The sequence below is a fragment of the Pristiophorus japonicus genome, chromosome 4, assembly GCF_044704955.1.
Source record: "Pristiophorus japonicus isolate sPriJap1 chromosome 4, sPriJap1.hap1, whole genome shotgun sequence".
In the NCBI taxonomy this organism is placed as follows: domain Eukaryota; kingdom Metazoa; phylum Chordata; class Chondrichthyes; family Pristiophoridae; genus Pristiophorus; species Pristiophorus japonicus.
In genome coordinates, this window is record NC_091980.1 from 163,420,010 (window position 1) to 163,438,936 (window position 18,927).

The 18,927-nt window shown below is 47.1% G+C and overlaps 1 protein-coding gene across 7 annotated transcripts in view; it reads right to left on the reverse strand.

Annotated features, from left to right (window-relative positions):
* The window catches only part of LOC139263147 (intelectin-1b-like), a 393,914-nt gene that overhangs the window by 227,407 nt on the left and 147,580 nt on the right, over positions 1-18,927 (reverse strand). For all 7 annotated transcript variants that reach the window (XM_070878771.1, XM_070878770.1, XM_070878769.1 and 4 more), the window contains one exon: positions 9,145-9,215. The gene's annotated coding sequence lies outside the window, so the exon portion shown is untranslated. The remainder of the gene's footprint in view (positions 1-9,144; positions 9,216-18,927) is intronic.

The window sequence follows — 18,927 nt, forward strand, 5'->3', positions numbered from 1 at the left end:
ATCGGGCCCATCATTGCCGATTCAAGCAATATGTATGCAAAGGCTGTGCAACAATGGTGCACCTTCAGCGAATGTGTCCGCAACCGAGCAAACGTGTTGCAACACACCATGTGGCTGAGGATGATCGATCCAGCATGCATCAAGCGGCAAAGGCAACTCAACCCAAGGTACAGGACGAAGAAATGTATGGGGTACATTCTTTTACTAAGTCTTCTGATAATGCTGGAAGTTACATTAAATGGGGTTCTAGTATCAATGGAATTGGACATGGGTGCAAGTCAGTCAATAATGAGCCAGAGGGCTTTCGAAAAGCTGTGGGACACGAAGGCAAAAAGACCCAAACTGAGCCTAATCAATGCGAAGCTGCGTACCTACACCAAAGAGCTCATACCAGCCATTGGCAGTGCAGCAGTAAAGGTATTGTACGATGGAGCTGTGCATGATTTATCATTGTGGATCATTCCAGGCAATGGCCGAATGCTGTTTGGCAGGAGTTGGCTTGAGAAAATTAAGTGGAACTGGAACGATATTAAAGCCTTATCAATGGATAATGCTTCGTGTGCTCAAGTGCTGAGCAAGTTTTCCTCATTGTTCGAACCAGGCATTGGCAACTTCACAGGAGTCAAGGTGCAGATCCACCTAGGCCCAGATGCAAGACCCGTCCATCACAAGGCTCGGGCGGTTCCGTACATGATAAGGGAGAAGGTCGAGATCGAACTGGACAGACTTCAACAGGAAGGAATCATATCACCAGTTGAGTTCAGAGAATGGGCCAGTCCAATTGTCCCGGTGTTGAAAAGTGATGGCACGGTCAGGATCTGCGGCGACTACAAGGTAACGGTCAACCAAGTCTCGATACAGGATCAGTACCCGTTACACAAGGCTGCCGACCTGTTTGCAACGCTAGCAGGGGGGGTAATTCGTTCACCAAATTGGACCTGACCTCCGCTTACATGACACAGGAGCTGGTCGAATCATCGAAAAAACTGACCTGCATCAACACGCACAAAGGATTGTTTATATACCACAAATGCCCTTTCGGAATTCACTCGGCGGCAGCCATATTTCAGAGAAACATGGAGAGTTTGCTGAAGTTCGTACCGAGAACCGTCGTGTTCCAAGATGACATCCTGATCACCTGTCGCGATGCCACAGAACACCTGCACAACCTGGAAGAGGTTCGACATCGTCTGCACAAAGTGGGACACAGGTTAAAATGCTCCAAGTGCATTTTCATTGCACCAGACGTCGAATTCCTGGGGAGAAAAATTGCAGCAGATGGCATCAGGCCTACGGACTCGAAGACAGAGGCCATCAAGAATGCACCCAGACCCCAGAGTGTGACAGAGCTGCATTCATTCCTGGGTCTTCTCAACTATTTTTGTAACTTTCTACCTAGTTTGAGCACATTGCGAGAGCCCTCGCACATGCTGCTGAGAAAGGGTAATGACTGGGTTTCGGACAAATCTCAAGACAGAGCCTTGGAGAAGGCCAGGAACCTGTTATGTTCCAATAAATTACTGGTGCACTGTGACCCATGTAAGCGGTTAGTGCTGGCCTGCAACGCCTCATCATATGGGGTCGGTTGTGTGCTCCAGAAAGCCAATGTATCAGGCAAACTCCAACCAGTTGGTCTGTCGAAGGCTGAAAAGTCTATATTATGGGAGAGAAAGAGCTTTTAGCATGCATATATGGGGTTAGGAAAATGCACCAACACCTATTTGGGCTTCGGTTTGAGCTTGAAACAGACCACAAGCCGCACGTTTCATTGTTTTCTGAGAGCAAAGATATAAACACCAATGCCTCGTCCCGCATTCAAAGATGGGACACTGACATTATCCGCTTATGATTATGTCATCCGCCACAGAACAGGCACTGAAAACTGTGCTGATGCGCTTAGCCGCCTGCCATTGCCCACAACCAGGGTGGAAATGCCGTAGCCCGCAGACTTGCTGATGGTCATGGATGCCTTCAAGAGCGAGGGGTCACCTGTCACAGCTCGCCGAATTAGGACCTGGACCAGCCAGGATCCTGTACTGTCAAGCGTAAAAAGGTGTGTCCTAAAGGGAAATTGGTCTGCCATTCCCAGGGAAATGCAGCATGAAATTAAGCCTTATAGCTGCTGCAAAGATGAATTGTCTATTCAGTCTGATTGTCTATTATGGGGTAATCGTGGTTTGTGCCAAAAAAGGCAGGGAAACTTTTGTGCGAGATTTACACAATACCCACCATGGCATTGTCATGATGAAGGCCATTGCCAGGTCTTACATTTGGTGGCCCAGCATTGACTCAGACTTGGAGCCATGCATGCATCAGTACAACACTTGCATGCATCTGAGTAACGCACCTGTGGGGACTCCGCTGAGTCTCTGGTCATGGCCATTCAAACCGTGGTCAAGGATCCATGTAGACTTTGCCGGCCCCTTTCTTGGCAAAATGTTTTAGTGGTAGTGGACGCTTACTCCAAATGGAATGAATGTGTAATCATGTCATCCAGCACGACCACTGCCACTATTGAAAGTTTCTGGGCCATGTTCGCCACCCATGGCTTGCCTGGCGTCCTTGTCAGCGACAACGGACTGTGTTTCACCAGTTCATAGTTCCACGAGTTTATGACCCGTAATGGCAACGAGCATGTTAGGTTTGCCACTTTCAAATCCGCGTCTAATGGTCAAGCGGAGCGGGCTGTCCGAACCATTAAGCAGAGCCTAAAACGCGTGACTCACGGCTCCCTACAGACCCGCTTGTCCCTCATTCTGCTCAGTTACCGGATGAGACACCATTCGCTCACCGGGGTCCCTCTGGTCGAGCTGTTAATGAAGAGAGGCCTCAAAACCAGGCTCTCCCTTGTACACCCAGATCTCAATGATCATGTCGAAACCAGAAGGCAGTGGCAGCAATGGTACCACGATCATGCAACCATATCACATGACATTGCTGTTCATGACCCTGTGTTTGTCCTGAATTATGGTCATGGCCCAAAGTGGGTTTGTGGCACGGTTTTGGCCAAGGAGGGGAACAGGGTGTTTGTAGCCAAACTGTTAAATGGCCAAACGTGCAAGAGGCACATCGAATTTAGTTCACGGAGCGGGAATTCCATGCTTGGTGCAGGACATCCCGCCGCACGGCTGTTGCCGCCCCAAAAGGGGTGCTGTGCAATAACCCACTCCCCCGCCCCACCCTTCCTGCAAATCCTGCACTACTAAACATCAAGAGAGATTTGGGATATCCCCAGCCCAAAATTAATACTTAAATTAAGCTCCCACTGCTGGAAAAGGGTGCTTTGTACACTGCTGATCTGCACCACACCCCAAGTACTAATACTGCAGCACAATGGGACGGAGCTCTAACAGGATGGAACTATTACCCCTTTTCTGCTAGCTACCGCCCAGTTTACACCACTGCACCAGATGGCCAGCAGCAGAAAATCTCGGCTAATTTCACTGAACAATGTGGTGTCTGATGGTTTTCGCTTAACAACATATGCAAGATGATTGTCGTCAAGGAGAATTACACCTATCAAGAGTCCTATGAAAAATCAAAGGGAACCAACTCATTTACAACATGTTTTAAATGTAAATTAAAATGCAAACAGATAAAAACACAACATCAGCATCCAAGATTCAATACGGGAGCTACCTTTCCAGGCGGGGCATGATCTGCAGAGCAGGTTAATCTAGAATCCCAAGCCAAAGGACTGCCCTGAAATTGGGCAGCGAGAAAGATGTGAAGAATGTGCAGCTGAAAATTGCTGTGAAAGATTTGAGGTAAGGGAGCAGCGGAGGCTGGGACAGCTGTTTACACAGCACAGTCAGCGGGCAGCAGGAGCCCACGGTGGGAGACTGACAGTGGTAGGAGTGAAAACAAAGAACAAGAGACAGAGCTGACAACCATCGGGGCTGGGACGGGTGTCACTGGAGGGTTGGAATTCAGCCAGAGACCAAGATCAGGGATTGGGAAGAGCAGGACTCGGGTCTGGCGGGCTTTTAACTTTTTGTCTGAGGTATCGCGAGTGAGTGAAAGTGTAGCTTGGGCAATGAGTTCAGGAAAGTAGTAAATTTGTACTTACACTTAGTGACAACAGAACATTTTACTTCATTACAGAGATAGGAGCCAGAGGGCATCTGGGAGAGGAAACGGAGGGAGTAAAATACAAGATGACAAAGGATGGCTACAGATGGAGCACAGAGCAGAGGTGCTGCCAGTCTTTCCCCTCTGCACTACTGTGTCCACTTCACAGCCAAATCCTCCTAATACCCTAACGATTATCCTGGAGGGCAAGGACAAGAGTTGGAGGACCGAAGGATGCGGGAGGGGACATAGGGCTGAAGGAGATTGCAAATTGAAGGAAAAAGCTTCTTTTCTCAAACCCCTTAACACAGCCCTTCTACCCCCACCTCCAATACCAAATGTGAAGAGCTGCTGGATTTCTTTCTCTTTGCTGCTTCCTGTTCCTCTTCTCCCAGCCTGAGCTCAAACTTCCCCACCTGATCCTCCGCCCACCCTACCTCTGATCACCTGTCATTCTGCAGTTTTTCTCCTATCACCCCCCCGACCCTCTCCAAGCTCATCTCTTAAAGAAATCCACCCATATTCCTTTAATTCCCTGCCACTCAACTCCTATCTACTCAACTATGCCTCTTGGCCCCATGCTCCCTTTGTTCAGGCACCATTTCTCTCCCGTACAAAACTACCATCATTAGCCCACCTCAAAAGAATGCTCTCAACTGATCTGTGTTTTCCAACCATTTTCACATCCTATTCCTCTTTAAAGTTCACAAATGTATCATCACCTCCCAGCTCCCTGCCAAGCTCTCACAAAACCCTGTGTTTGAATCCATGCTCTCAGACACTGGCTCTCTGTCCATCAAATTGAATTTAATATCCTTGATTTCGTCTCCAAATGCCTCCATGGCCTTACCCCATCCTACCTCTGCAATCTCCTTCAGCCCTGCGTCCCCTCCTACACCCTTTGGTCCTCCAACTCTTGTGCATTCCCTCCTCCCTTTTCCCCACCACCCACATAAGGCCTTCTGCTGCCTTAACCATTCTCCACATCAGCTTACAAGAATTGAACTTCCTTTTTTCCCTTCCAAAAGCATGCTCTCAGATTTTCCAGTAGCTGAATTCCTGAAGGCAAAGCATAATAATATACAGAGGTATGGAGACCAGGAATGTCTCAAGTTCCAGAACGCCTTATCCCTAGATGTGGGGACAGGAGAACTATCAAGGGTTTCACCTTCTGATTGATAGCCAGTGACCCTGTTGAAAGTATATATGTGTGGACTTTAGCTTAGACAGGTTTAGTGTTGGCCGAAGGCAGGATCTGGCTTGGCTTTGCTGCCCCCTACATTGAATAACCCATTAACACCCTAGCTCCATGCTCATCACTGAAGAATAACCATTGGCCTGTGGTATTGGGGGAGATGATACACCCTGTGAAACCTATGTACTCCAGCATAGTAGAGGAGGAGTAAAGGGAGGAACTCAGAGGGAAATATTGGCTGAATGAGGGGTTGTGGGAGGACACGTGAGAAACATTCAGCAAAACTTTCAACTGCATCAGAGGCATAAAATGGACATTAGTGGACTGGGTCCTTGTTACACACGCCACACAATTTTTAATTATATTGCCTTCAATGGAAAGAAAACTTGGATGGTGTATATCGGGCAGCGATTGACTACCACCAGTTTTATGCCCCGCCACATTTGAAAGATTTGCCCATTATTTGAAAGTAAAATGTTTTTGTTAAAAGTTATAAGGTTATGATTAACATAATCATCTGCAGAATATCATTCTAAAAGAGAAAAAGCCAGAGCAAGAAAGAATACAAAATCCAAATTACTATTTTTTCAAGGAGAATTAAAAGCTTACGATTCATTCGTGTAATAGACCTTATACAACATTCATGGCGAATAAAATAACTCGGGCGATAGAGAGGGCTTTAAACTAATTAGTGTGGGGGAGGATTCAGGTGAGTGAAAATTTAAAAAGTCAAAGATTAAGGAGAAGGCTGTAGAGCAGGGTGGCACTGGGGGAAGTGAAAACCAGAGCATGACAGGAAGGGACAGAATGTACAAACATAAAGGTGAATCAGAAACTGGGGACAAAGCAGGAAGAATTGGAAAAAAACAAATTTAAAAGCTCTTTATCTGAATGTATGCAGCATTCGTAACAAAATAGATGAGTTGTCGGCAGAAATAGAGACAAATGTGTATAATCTGATAGCCATCACAGAGACGTGGTTGCAAGGTGACCAAGGCTGGGAACTAAATATTCAGGGATATTTGACAATTTGGTGGATAGACAGAAAGGGAAAGGAGGTGGGGTAGCTCTGTTAATACAGGATGAAATCAGTGCGTTTGTGAGAAACAATATTGACTCAGAAGATCTTGATGTTGAATCAATTTGGGTGGAGATGAGGAATAATAAGGGGATAAAGTCGTTGGTGGGCGTAAGTCTATAGGCCCCCTAAAGTAGCTACACTGTTTGACGGCGTATAAATGAAGAAGTAATGGAGGCTTGTAAAAAGGAACGGCAATAATCATGGGAGATTTTAACCTTCATATTGATTAAACAAAGCAAATTGGCCAGTTTAGCCTTGAGGAAGAGTTCACAGAGTGTATCCGGGATAGTTTCCTTGAACAGTACGTTGCGACACCAACCAAGGAGTGGACTATCTTAGATCTGGTACTGTGTAATGAGGCAGGATTAATAAATTATCTCTTGGTAAAGGATCCTTTACAATCTACATGAATGACTGGGTGAAGGGAGCGAGTGTAATGTAGCCAAATTTGCTGATGATTCAAAGAGGGTGGGAAAGCTAGTTGTGAGGAGGACACAAAAATTCTGCAAAGGGATATGGACACGCTAAGTGAGTGGGCAATAATTTGGCAGATGGAGTATAATGTGGGAAAATGTGAGGTTATCCACTTCGGCAGAAAAAATAGAAAAGCAAATTATAATTTAAATGGAGAAAAAATGCAAATTGCTGCAGTACAGAGGGATCTGGGGTCTTTGTGCATGAAACACAGAAAGTTAGTATGCAGGTACAGCAAGTAATCAGGAAGGCAAATGGAATGTTGGCCTTTATTGCAAGGGAGATGGAGTATAACAGCAGAGAATTCCTGCTGCAAATTTATAGTGTATAGATGAGGCCACACCGAGAGTCCTGTGTACAGTTTTGGTCTCCATATTTTAGGAAGGATATACTTGCATTGGAGGCTGTTCAGAGGAGGTTCACTACGTTGATTCCGGAGATGAAGGGGTTGACTTTCAGCATGGCAGGCAGTGACTACTGGGGTACCGCAAGGTTCAGTGCTGGGACCACAGCTATTTACAATATACATTAATGATTTAGACAAAGGAATTAAATGTAATATCTCCAAGTTTGCAGATGACACTAAGCTGGGTGGCAGTGTGAGCTGTGAGGAGGATGCGAAGAGGTTGCAGGGTGACTTGGACAAATTAGGTGAGTGGGCAAATGCATGGCAGATGCAGTATAATGTAGATAAATGTGAGGTTATCCACTATGGTGGCAAAAACAGAAAGGCAGAATATTATCTGAAAGGTGACAGATTAGGAAAAGGGGAGGTGCAACGAGATCTGTGTGTCATGGTACATCAGTCATTAAAAGTTGGCATGCAGGTACAGCAGGCAGTGAAGGCAGCAAATGGCATGTTGGCCTTCATAGCGAGAGGATTTGAGTATAGGAGCAAGGAGGTCTTACTGCAGTTGTACAGGGCCTTGGTGACACCACACCTTGTTCAGTTTTGGTCTCCTAATCTGAGGAAGGACGTTCTTGCTATTGACGGAGTGCAGCGAAGGTTCATCAGACTGATTCCCGGGATGACTGGATCGACTATGCTTATATTCACTGGAACTTAGAAGAATGAGAGGGGATCTCATAGAAACAGATAAAATTCTGATGGGATTAGACAGATGAGATGCAGGAAGAATGTTCTCGATGTTGGGGAATCCAGAGTCAGGGGTGACAGTCTAAGAATAAGTGGTAAGACATTTAGGACTGAGATGAGGAGAAACTACTTCACTCAGAGAATTGTGAACCTGTGGAATTCTTTACCACAGAAAGTTGTTGAGGCCAGGTCATTAGATATTTTCAAAAGGGAGTTTGATGTGGCCCTTACGGCTAAAGGGATCAAGGCGTATGGAGAGAAAGCAGGAATGCAGTACTGAAGTTGCATGATCAGCCATGATCATATTGAATGATGGTGCAGGCTCGAAGGGCCGAATGGCCTACTCCTGCACCTATGTTTCTATGACTTATGAAGATAGGTTGAGTAGGTTAGACCGATATACATTGGAGTTCAGAAGAATGAGAGATGATCTTATCGTAACATATAAGATAATGAGGGGGCTCAAAAAGGTGAATGCAGGAAGGATATTTCCACTCATAGGGAAAACTAAAACTATGGGGCATTGTCTCAAAATAAGGGGCCGCACATTTAAAACTGAGATGAGGAGTAATTTCTTCTCTCAGAGGGTTGTAAACCTGGAATTCTCTGCCCCAGAGAGCTGTGGAGGCTGGGTCATTGAACATATTTAAGGCAGAGATAGACAGATGTTTGAGTGACAAGGGTACAAAGGGAGCAGACAGGGAAGTGGAGTTGAGTCCATGATCAGATCAGCCATGGTCTTATTAAATGTTGCAGCAACCTCGAGGGGCCAAATGGCCCAATCCTACTCCTATTTTGTATGTTCTTATGTTCTTGGATTTATCAAAGGCTGAGTTTACAAAAATTGTTTAGGGCTCCAGGCTCCTTCACTAACAAAGAAACATCATAACTTGCTCCTCACTAAAACTTTCTGTCAGCGGCTTAGTCATATATATATGCATTGTACACAAATCCAGACATATGTTTCGACATGTGTGTGCCAGTGATTGCATGTGTGTTATCTTCACATTGTTCACTGCCACTATTGAAAGTATAGCAGGACTAAACACTACCTAACTGAAAACATTACAAGCTCACTACCATATTACAATCACAAAAATACACAGACACAAGAATAGATGGCTGGTTGCCTGGTTTAGCTTACCAGGGTTATGAACATATTATATTACAGGCAGTTTGCTTCAATAACTGACTAGAAGCCATTTGTGTTAACACATTCTGCCTTACCTAAATGAGAATACACCACTGTCCACAAAATAATATCCAGGAGTAGGAGAGGTGCTATATAGTTGGCATAGCTGAAAATAAAAACGTATTTGTTATTAAACATTGCGAGCCACAAATCCAAATGGAAATAGCAAAAATTAAAATTGCAGTTTTTATAAGACGATTCATGACAAGATGTAAAGGAACAATTCATACTCTATGCCTGGCTTACATGAATATTCATGAGCGGTAAAGCTGCTAAAACGTTGTAACCATCATTATAAGTAGTATTATAAAACAAGTCCCACAGCTTCTTTTAGTGGTAGAATGTGATGGACCCTATCCCTCCCCACCATTCTCAATTATGTCACTATCTCCATGAAATATAAAAGTATTCAGTGGAGCGAACATGATTACTTGTGATAGAGTATCGGAAACAGACATTGAAATTTGCAATACAGGCAATCAGAGGTGTCTTAAAATGAAGAATCTCAGGTCTTTCACCTTATGTAGAATGCACAATCGCACCATTTTATCAGAATACAGTTAATTATAAGCTATGTCAATTCTATAGGTCAATAAAATAGTTAGGGGCCGACATTGGTCGATACCAATGGTCCGCCCATTTCTTGGTGGTATGTTGGCAGTATGTCGTTTCATACCGTCGAGACCGAAGAATGCAAAATTGGTGAAAGTTTTTCGCCGTTATGTCGGCGGCATGTCAGCGGTCTGCATCGGGCAGTATGTATCTTCGTAGTCGATCAGGATCGACTCTCTGTTCGCAAGCGCAGAGAGTTGAGGAGGAGAGAGAGTGAGAAGGAGCAGCAAGGTAGTCGAAGGCCAGTGAGTTTGAAAATAGATAGCACAGTGGAAAAAATTGGTAGCGACTAATAATTATTCAGTTTCAACACAAGAAGGGAAAATTAATATCTAGAAAAAAATTATGTGAAAAACATCCAAGCACAGGAATATCGAGAAGGAGGGGAGGTTGAGGGTGCCTGTCTTCGATGAAAGAGTTACCTGCCCTTCTGAAGCACATCACAGAGAGGTACTCTGACCTCAAGGGTGGTCGTGGAAAGCCCCTCCCAAAGGAGTACAACCGAATTTGGGACGTGATCAGGGAGGCTGTGTCCTCGATAAGTACGATGATACGCACCGGGGAAAGGTGCTGTAAGGGGTGGAATGACCTGGTGAGGGTTACAAGAGTAAGTAATGATTTTATTTATGCCCCCCCTCCCTCCCCATGTGCCATGTACCACGTAAACGTCGGTTCAGTGTCATACGGATGATGTTATTTATCTTAAGGTTACGGCGATGTATTTGTGCTTTCAGGCAATGACAAGCGGATCAACACAGTGCTTTTTTAGTGTTTGTGTGTGTGTGTCTGTGCCATGTTAAATGGATTGAAGATTTATATTTTGATTTGCTTTCCTTTCTGCAGAGGAAGACATCTGCAATAGCGGCCGATCAGTGTTGCACAGGGGACAGCCCCAAAACCCAGGAGCCGCTTACAGATATCGAGATCCATTCCCTGTTCCTGTTTGGGGATAGCAACCGTGCCACCACTGGCATTGGAGCTGACCCACTCACACAGGATGGTAAGTTGAATACAATCCCCGGTCTGTGTTGTGGTCCTATCATGTCATGTAATCTAACTGTAACTGTAATGTTGGCCTGATATAATGTAATGTAAGTTTATTGCACTGTAATGTTGGTCTCATGTAATGTATTGGACTGTTGGGGACATGTAACGCAATGCATATATGTATTCTGTCTGCGATATGTAATGCAGTACTGCAGCAGTGGACATTTAAGTAAGGCTGCGATAAGTCATGTACCATGTACTAATGTAACCCTCACCCCTTCCCTGCTGCCAAGCTTTTTTAAATGTTGTTTTATACTTCCAGACTCGGATGATTCAGACCACAGTGACACTGACGACAGACCCACTGCCTCCACCTCTGGCACCACCCAGCCCTCTCCTGATGAGGAAGAGGAAGAAGAACAGGAAGAGCCGCTGCTCCAGCAGCCAGTGGAGGTGGAGCTGGTGTTGGAGACGGAGGAGGATGCACCAGCTCCATGTGGGACAGCTGGAATAGCCTCCATCACCTCGGAGTCTATATTCATGGGATTCCCCCATGGGTCCTCTGAATGCCGGACCAAGCCATGCGCATCATGGATGCTCCCTAGAAAGTTGACATTCACTGCCATTATCCACTGTGTATGGTCACATACCAGCTGCACGTTGAGGGAGTGAAATCCCTTATGGTTTCGGTACACCCCTGCCTCCTGTAATGGTGCTCGCAATATGGGTAGTCACTAGCACCCTGCACCTTGGGGAAGCCAGCAATGCGTGCAAATCCCAAAGCCCTGTCATTCTGAGCCTCCCTCGTCATTGGGAAGTTTATAAATTTCATGGGGCGTACATACAGTGGTTTGGTTACCTGTCAAATGCACCGATAAGTAGCGTACTGAGAAATAGTGCATATGTCCCCAGCTGATGATTGAAATGACCCACATGCATAAAAGGAAAGTACCACAGTCACCTTCATCTCGACAGAGAGTGCAGTAATATTGGTGCTACCGGGCTGCAGGTCTGTCTTAATGAGCTGGCAAATCTCAGTGATAACCTCTTTTTGGAAGCGCAGCCTTCGGACACACTGTCGATCGGTCAGGCCCAAGTATGAACACTTCTCCCTGAAGATCCTTTGTGGGTAAGGCCTCCTCCTCCTTATCATCATTCTGCGACTTCTTCCATGAGCCTGAAAACTCTGCTCAATAAACTTCCTCACATCTGGTTCCTTCATTCGACAGGTTGTCATCAATACAGGCTGAGATAACACAGGCCCCATTCTTTTTAAATCTCCACATTATTTTTCCTTCAAAAAAAATTAATAAAATGCCTTTCTATCTTAATAATTTACTCAGCAATAGTAAATATACCTTTTCCAATCAAAATCACACTCTAAAATCACTTTTCACCTCAGAGATACAGAGCTACTGCTTTAGCTGACTGTTCCCGATTTCCCAAATGGCGGCTCCGTGCAGTCTGCCCATTCCTGGCCACTTACCATCGCATAAAACCACATTTTCCAGGAGGGTATGCAGTTCCGGTGGTAAGTCAGCGGTATGTGATGAAAATCACACTTCGTGGGCGGTCTGCGGGTGGTCCTGTATGGCGGACGGTGTGCATACCGCACTATGGTATGTCAATGAGGGATATTCCTTCAAGCGGTATGTCAGCGGTCGTAGATGTTTTCTGACCAAAATTGCCCTTTTGGGAGGTACGCCGGCAGTCCGCAGGTGGTGTGTGGCGGTATCTCGACCAATTTCAGGCCCTTAAGGTTTTAAGTCATGAGACACTTTGATAATCAACTCATTCCACTTAGAACTGAAAGATGACTTACACTTTTGATAGTGGTTCTACTCTAACCAAAGCCCACTAATCACAGAATCATTTTGCACAGAAGGAGGCCAATTGGCCCATCGTGCCTGTTCTGACACTCTGAAAGAGCTGGCAATAAGTCCAACTCCCCAGTACTTTCCCCATCGACCTGCACATTTTTCCCTGGATGAATAACTAATGTTACTGCATTTTGGATATCTGGAACAGATTCCTAGCAAGAACAATTTAGACTGTGCTCTCCTCTACATTGGGGAGACCAAATGCAGATTGGGTGAGCACTTTGTGGAACACCTCCGTACATTTCCGGAAGCGTGTCCCCGAGCTTCCGGTCGCCTGTCACTTTAATTATCCACTCCACTCCGCTATCTCCGTCCTTGACCTCCTACTCTGTTCCAATGAAGCTCAATGCAAGCTCGAGGAACAGCACCTCTTCTTTCGTTTAGGCATTTTACAGTTTCTGGACTCAACGTCAAGTTCAACAATTTCAGAACAAAATCTCTGCCCATATTTGGCTCCCTTCCCCCCACCCCCACGAACTTATTTGGTAATTATTCTGCCACTCACACCCTATTTAGACTAACCTTGTTCAAACTTCTACCAATACCATATCAAGTCAGCCCTTAATTGCTTTTATCTTTATAAACTCTCCTGTCCTCCACCCTATCACAGACCTTCTATTTTGTTCTTTACTCCCCTCCCCCTTTCAGCACTCCTTAAGAATCCGTTCATTTCAAACATTCCTCAGTTCTGATGAAGGGTCATCGACCTGAAACATTAACCCTGTTTTTCACTCCACAGAAGCTCTCTGACTAGCTGAGATTTGCAGCATTTTCTGTTTACCTTCTAGTATAGGACACGCTCTCTCCCAGCGTGGGACACTCTCCAGTGCAAGACCCTCCCCAGTGTGGGACACTCTCCAGTACGGGCCTTGGGCTTTGATCATTATCCATTGGTTGACTGGTGACAGAGAGTGACAAGGAGAAGTACGTGGGTTGGATTGTTGGCTATTCTTCGAAATGAGATATTTACCGTCCAACTGTTGACAACAGATTGAACACAATCCAGGCCGTCAATGAGAGCGTGTTTGAGCTCTGGCCAAAAACGCTGCTATCTGGAATTACAACACAGAAACAGGCTATTCTGCTAAACCAATCTGTACTGACTAATCCTGGGCTGAGCACAGGGGAAGGAATGGTAGAAATACAGTGAGGAGTTTAGGGAATCTGCCGACTGAGACTTGTGAACACAACACAGTGAGGAGATTAAACCCAGAGTACCTGAAACAAGTGAGATGAGCAAACTGAAAATACTCTTTGAGAGGACACTTGACAGTGTGAGACACTCACCAGGACAGGACACACTAAGAAATCTTTAAACCCAAAGAAATTGCAAATTATAAAAGAAATAATGATGTTATAAAAGAAATACTTGTGCCAGCTCAGCAGACACAGAGAGTTCAGGTCACAGCAAGACAAGGCAGAAAAACAGGCCTTCAATCTAGCTATGGTGATAAAAGATTTAGCAAGGAGCCTAAAGATAAACAAGCTGTCCCTTAATAGGGCAACAAGACATTCGGACAGAGATAAGGAAGAAAATGACCTCATAATTACACTTTCCCCTGTAATTGGACTATAGGATGGGCAAAAGATGATTGACACCAGGTATCAACAAGCCCATCGAAATAAAGTATAAAAATGGGTGACCGAGAGGGGAAAGCAGGCAGTCAGGGTCAGAGGCTTCTCCGAGGTGGACGTGTGCTGGCTAAATAGCCTATCACCTTGGTTAAGTCCTTGCCTGTGAGGTTGACGTATGCTGGCTAACAGCCTAACACCTCCTGCAGCTCGACACAACACAACAGAGGTGACTGCTGCCGCAGGCTGCAGGGATCCACCAATCCGAGACCACCACTCTGCCTCGCCGTGCGTCCGTCTGCCTGTCAGTCCGTCCGGTCGTTTCGCTCCAGGGCCCTAGACCGTTCTCATCTGTCACGGTTGTATGTTTATGATACCTATCTTAACCACATGTAGTATCTTATTATGCTTTAAACTGTCGGGGGCCGAAATTGCCCGCCGCCCGAAACGGAGCGCACCTTTTTGCCATTCATTACCGCGGCAGTGGTTAGAGCGAAATGCAGCGTTTTCGGTTGTAAAAAGGAGCGGGGCAGTATTGCAGGTGGAAATGATCCATTTGCCGTGGTGTGTGTGCGGAGTGGCCTTTGGACTGTGAAATTCAGCTGCTGATCAATTGCTCACAACGAGGCAGCTGCTCCCTGGCCTTCAAGGGCAGATTTTGCAGCTCGGCCCTGAGCACCGGGTTTAGTCTCTGTTGCTTGAGAGGACATGGTTGATGAGACACCTTTGAGGAAGGCCAGCAGCTTTAGTGATGTGGAGCTCGAAACTCTGCTGGAAGCTGTGCTCCCTCAGATCGGTGGCGATGGTAAGGTGCTGCCCCTGGGGAGTGGCGCAGGTTCCTCGGATCAAGAGGATGAGGTGCTCTCTTAGGATCACAGCAGTCCTGACCCCAGACCTGTCACTCGGCCATTGCCGACAAGCATGGACCCGCCCGAGCCAAGGCCGACTGAACACAGCGAGGAGGATGCTGCTCAGTCTGCAGCCGGCCCTTCCAGGGGCAGAGCTGGTCGACAGCATCCTAGAAGGACATCTGTAGCTTCCTCTCCTGACACAGAGCAGTCTTCCCAGAGCCATGAAGCAGCCACCGGAGAGACACTGCAGCGTGGTGTATGAATAGGTATGTGTAAGGGGGGGTTATAAGGAGGTGCACAAGGGTGATAATTGATAATGTCTATGTTTTGTGGATCCATTGTTTGGGGTCTAATACATCTTTATTTTGGTTTGAAAACTCTGTATAGGTCTCTCATTTAACTGTGGTAATGCTGCGTGAGAGGGCTCATAAGTTTGCCCATGGAGCTGCACAGATGAAGGCCCAAGTGCGCATTAGTTCATCAGAAACGCACAGTAATGAGACGGCTTTGTGCTTCCCTTGCAGGGTCACCATGGCGACACCGCCTCCTGCGTGCTGGCCAACCACATCCTGATCCTCCTCCTGTGCCTCTTCCTGCTGCTCCTCTTGTGCTTCGGGCTCCTGCGCCTCCTGCTCCTGGCCCTCCTCCTCCTCCTCAGGTGGCACTGCTGCCTCGTCCTCCAAAGGTTGTGTCCTCATGATTGCCAGGTTGTGAAACATACAGCACACGACCATGAATGTGGAGACCCGCTCAGGCGAGTACAGCAGCACATCTCCTGAGTGGTCCAGGCAATGGAACCTGTTTCAGGATGCCGATGGTGTGTTCGATGATGGCTCTGGTGGCCAAATTACTGCCATTGTACGTGTGCTGCGTAGCAGTCCTGGCGTTGTGAAGGGGAGGAGTTATCGGCCAAGTGCACAGTGGGTAACCCTTGTCTCCAAGGAGCCAGCCGCAATCTTGATTAGGCCCAGTAAAGACCCCTGGCACACCGGTCTGCCACAGTATGATCAAATCGTGGCTGCTGCCAGGATACCGGGCATCAACTGCCATGATTTTGTGGCTGTGGTCGCATACCAGCTGAACATTGAGGAAATGGTATGTCTTGCAGTTTCAGAACATCTCGGGAGTGTTTTGTGGAGCCCTCAGTGTGACATGGGTGCAGCCAATGGCCCCCGCACCCTGGGGACACTAACAATGCGCAGGAATCCAGGGTGCCGCTCCAACTGCTTCTCCCTGCTCATTGGGAAGGAGATGTAGTCACTCCTCCTCTTAGAGAGCATCTGTGACCTCACGTATGGGTGTATCCACGGCAAACTGCGAGATGTTGGGTATATCAGCTGTTGCAGCTTGGAACAATCCAGTGGCATATAAGTTAAGGGCGATGGTCACCTTCGATGCGACAGTCAGGGCTGTCCTTAACCTTGTTTGTAGCTGCAAGTCTGCCTGCAGGAGATTGCAGAGCTCCGTGACGACATCCTTACAGAATGGCAGCCTACAGAGACACTGGTCATCAGTTAGGTCCCTGTACGAGAACTGCTGCCTGTAGACCCTTTGCTGATAGTGCCTTCAGTCACCACAACTGTGCAGGCCCCTTCATCTCTCAGCTGTGTCATTGGCTTCTCCCTCCTGGTCTGGTTGGTCCTCAGCCTCTGCAGGTTGCTGCTGGCCAGCATCTGCCTCCTCTGCAGGCTGCCTCCTGGCCTGCTGGCCCAGTATCTGGTGCGAGGAGTCCGTGTACCTCACCCTGCTCCTGACGGCACGCCTTTGCTGAGGCCCTTCCTGTTGCAGCTCTCTGGGTTGACCTCTCACCATCTCCCTGGCCCTCTGCATGCTGGTCAGCCATGATTGCTGCAACCCTCGCCCGCAGCCTCTCCAGCCGTTGGTCCCGGTGCCACCCTCTCCTGTGTGCCTCGCTGGCACGCACAATGTGCAGGAGGCGTTGGCCTGCCAGCACTGCCCCCATTTCCATCTCCTGCCCAAGCCCAGCCTCCTCAATCACGGCTCCTGTTGTGGAGTTTGAACAGCCTGGAACACTGTCAATCAAGCGTGCTGTCAGCAAGGCTGCTCGCAATGCTTTAACATGTCCGAGAAAAGTTTGCCGTCAAAAATGCTCCTAAACCCAACACACCTTTAAAACACTAATACCAAAACAAAATATCACGGATGCTGGAATCTGAAATAAAAACATAAAATGCTGGAAATCTCAGCGGGTCAGGCAGCATCTGTGGAGAGAAAAACAGAGTTAACGTTTCAGGTCAATGATCCTTCGTCAGAACTGGCGAATGTTCGAAAAGAACACATTCTTCAGGAGCATTGAAGGGGGAGGGGAAGAAAGAACAAAAGGAAAGGTCTGTGATAGGGTGGAAGACAGGAGAGATTAGAGAGACAAAAGGGATGATGGGCCGACTTGAAATTATAACGGCAGAAGTTAGAAAAAGATTAATCTGGATAGGGTGTGAATGGCGGATTAATGGCCAGCTGCCATTGGAGATAGAGAGAAAAAAATTACATAAGGTCTGTGGGGCGGGGGAAGGTTATGATCTGAAATTGTTGAACTCGATGTGGAGTCCAGAAGGCTGTAAATTGTCTAAATGAAAGATGAGATGCTGTTCCTTGAGCTTGCGTTGAGCTTCATTGGAACAGTGTAGGAGGCCGAGGATGGAAATGTGGGAGTGGTGTGGGGAATTAAAGTGACAGGTGACCGGAGCTCAGGGTCATGCTTACGGACTGAACGGGGGTGCTCCGCAAAGCGGTCACCCAATCTGCGTTTGGTCTCCACAATGTAGAGGAGACCACATCGTGAGCAGCGAACACAGTATATTAAATTGAAAGAAGTACAAGTAAATCGTGGTTTCACCTGGAAAGAGTATTTGGGGCCGTGGATAGTGGTAAGGGAAGAGGTAAAAGGGCAAGTGTTGCATCTCCTGCGCTTGCACGGGAAGGTGCTGTGCAAAGGGAGGGGCTGCTGGGGGTGACTGCGGAATGGACCAGGGTGTTGCGGAGTGAGTGGTCCCTTCGAAATGCTGAGAGGGGAGAGGTAGATTGGTGGTAGATTGGTGGTGTGATCTCGCTGGAAGTGGCGGAAATGGCGGAGGATGATCCGCTGAACGTGGAGTCTGCTGGGTTGAAAGGTGAGGACAAGGGGAACCCCCTGGCGTGATTCTTAGAGGGAGAGGAAGGGGTGAGAGCAGAGATGTGGGAAATAGAACGGACACGGTTGAGGGCGATGTTAACCACGGTGGAGGGGAATCCTTGGTTCAGGAAAAAGGAAGACATGTCAGAGGCACTAGTGTGGAAGGTGGCATCGTCAGAGCAGATGCGACGGAGACGGAGAAACTGGGAGATTGCAATGTAGTCCTTACAGGATGCGGGGTGGGTGGAAGTGAAGTCCAGGTAGCTGTAGGAGGCAATGGGCTTATATGGGATACTAGTCAATAGCCTAGGGTCCAAACAGCTGAAGGCACGGCCACCGATGGTTGAGCAGTTATAATGAAGGATGCTCAAGAGGGCAGAATTTGAGGTGCGCAGACATCTTGTGGTGCTGTGAGTCTGAAATAGATTACAGAGATAGGGAGGGGCAAGGCCACGGAGCGATTTGTAAACAAGGATGAGAATTTTGAAATCGTGGTGTTGTTTAACTGGAAGCCAATGTAGGTCATCAAGCACAGGTGTGATGGGTGATCGTGACTTGTTGCGAGTTAGGACACGGGCTGACGAGGTTTGGGTGACCCCAAGTTTATTTTGTGTAGAGTGTGTGAGGTCAGCCAGGAGTGAGTTGGAGTAGTCAAGTCTAGAGGTAACAAAAGCATGAATGAGGGTTTCAGCAGCAGAAGAGCTGAGGCAGGGGCGGAGGCGGGAATTGTAAAGGAGGTGATAAAAGACGGTTTTAGTTATGTCGCCGATATGTGGCTGGAAA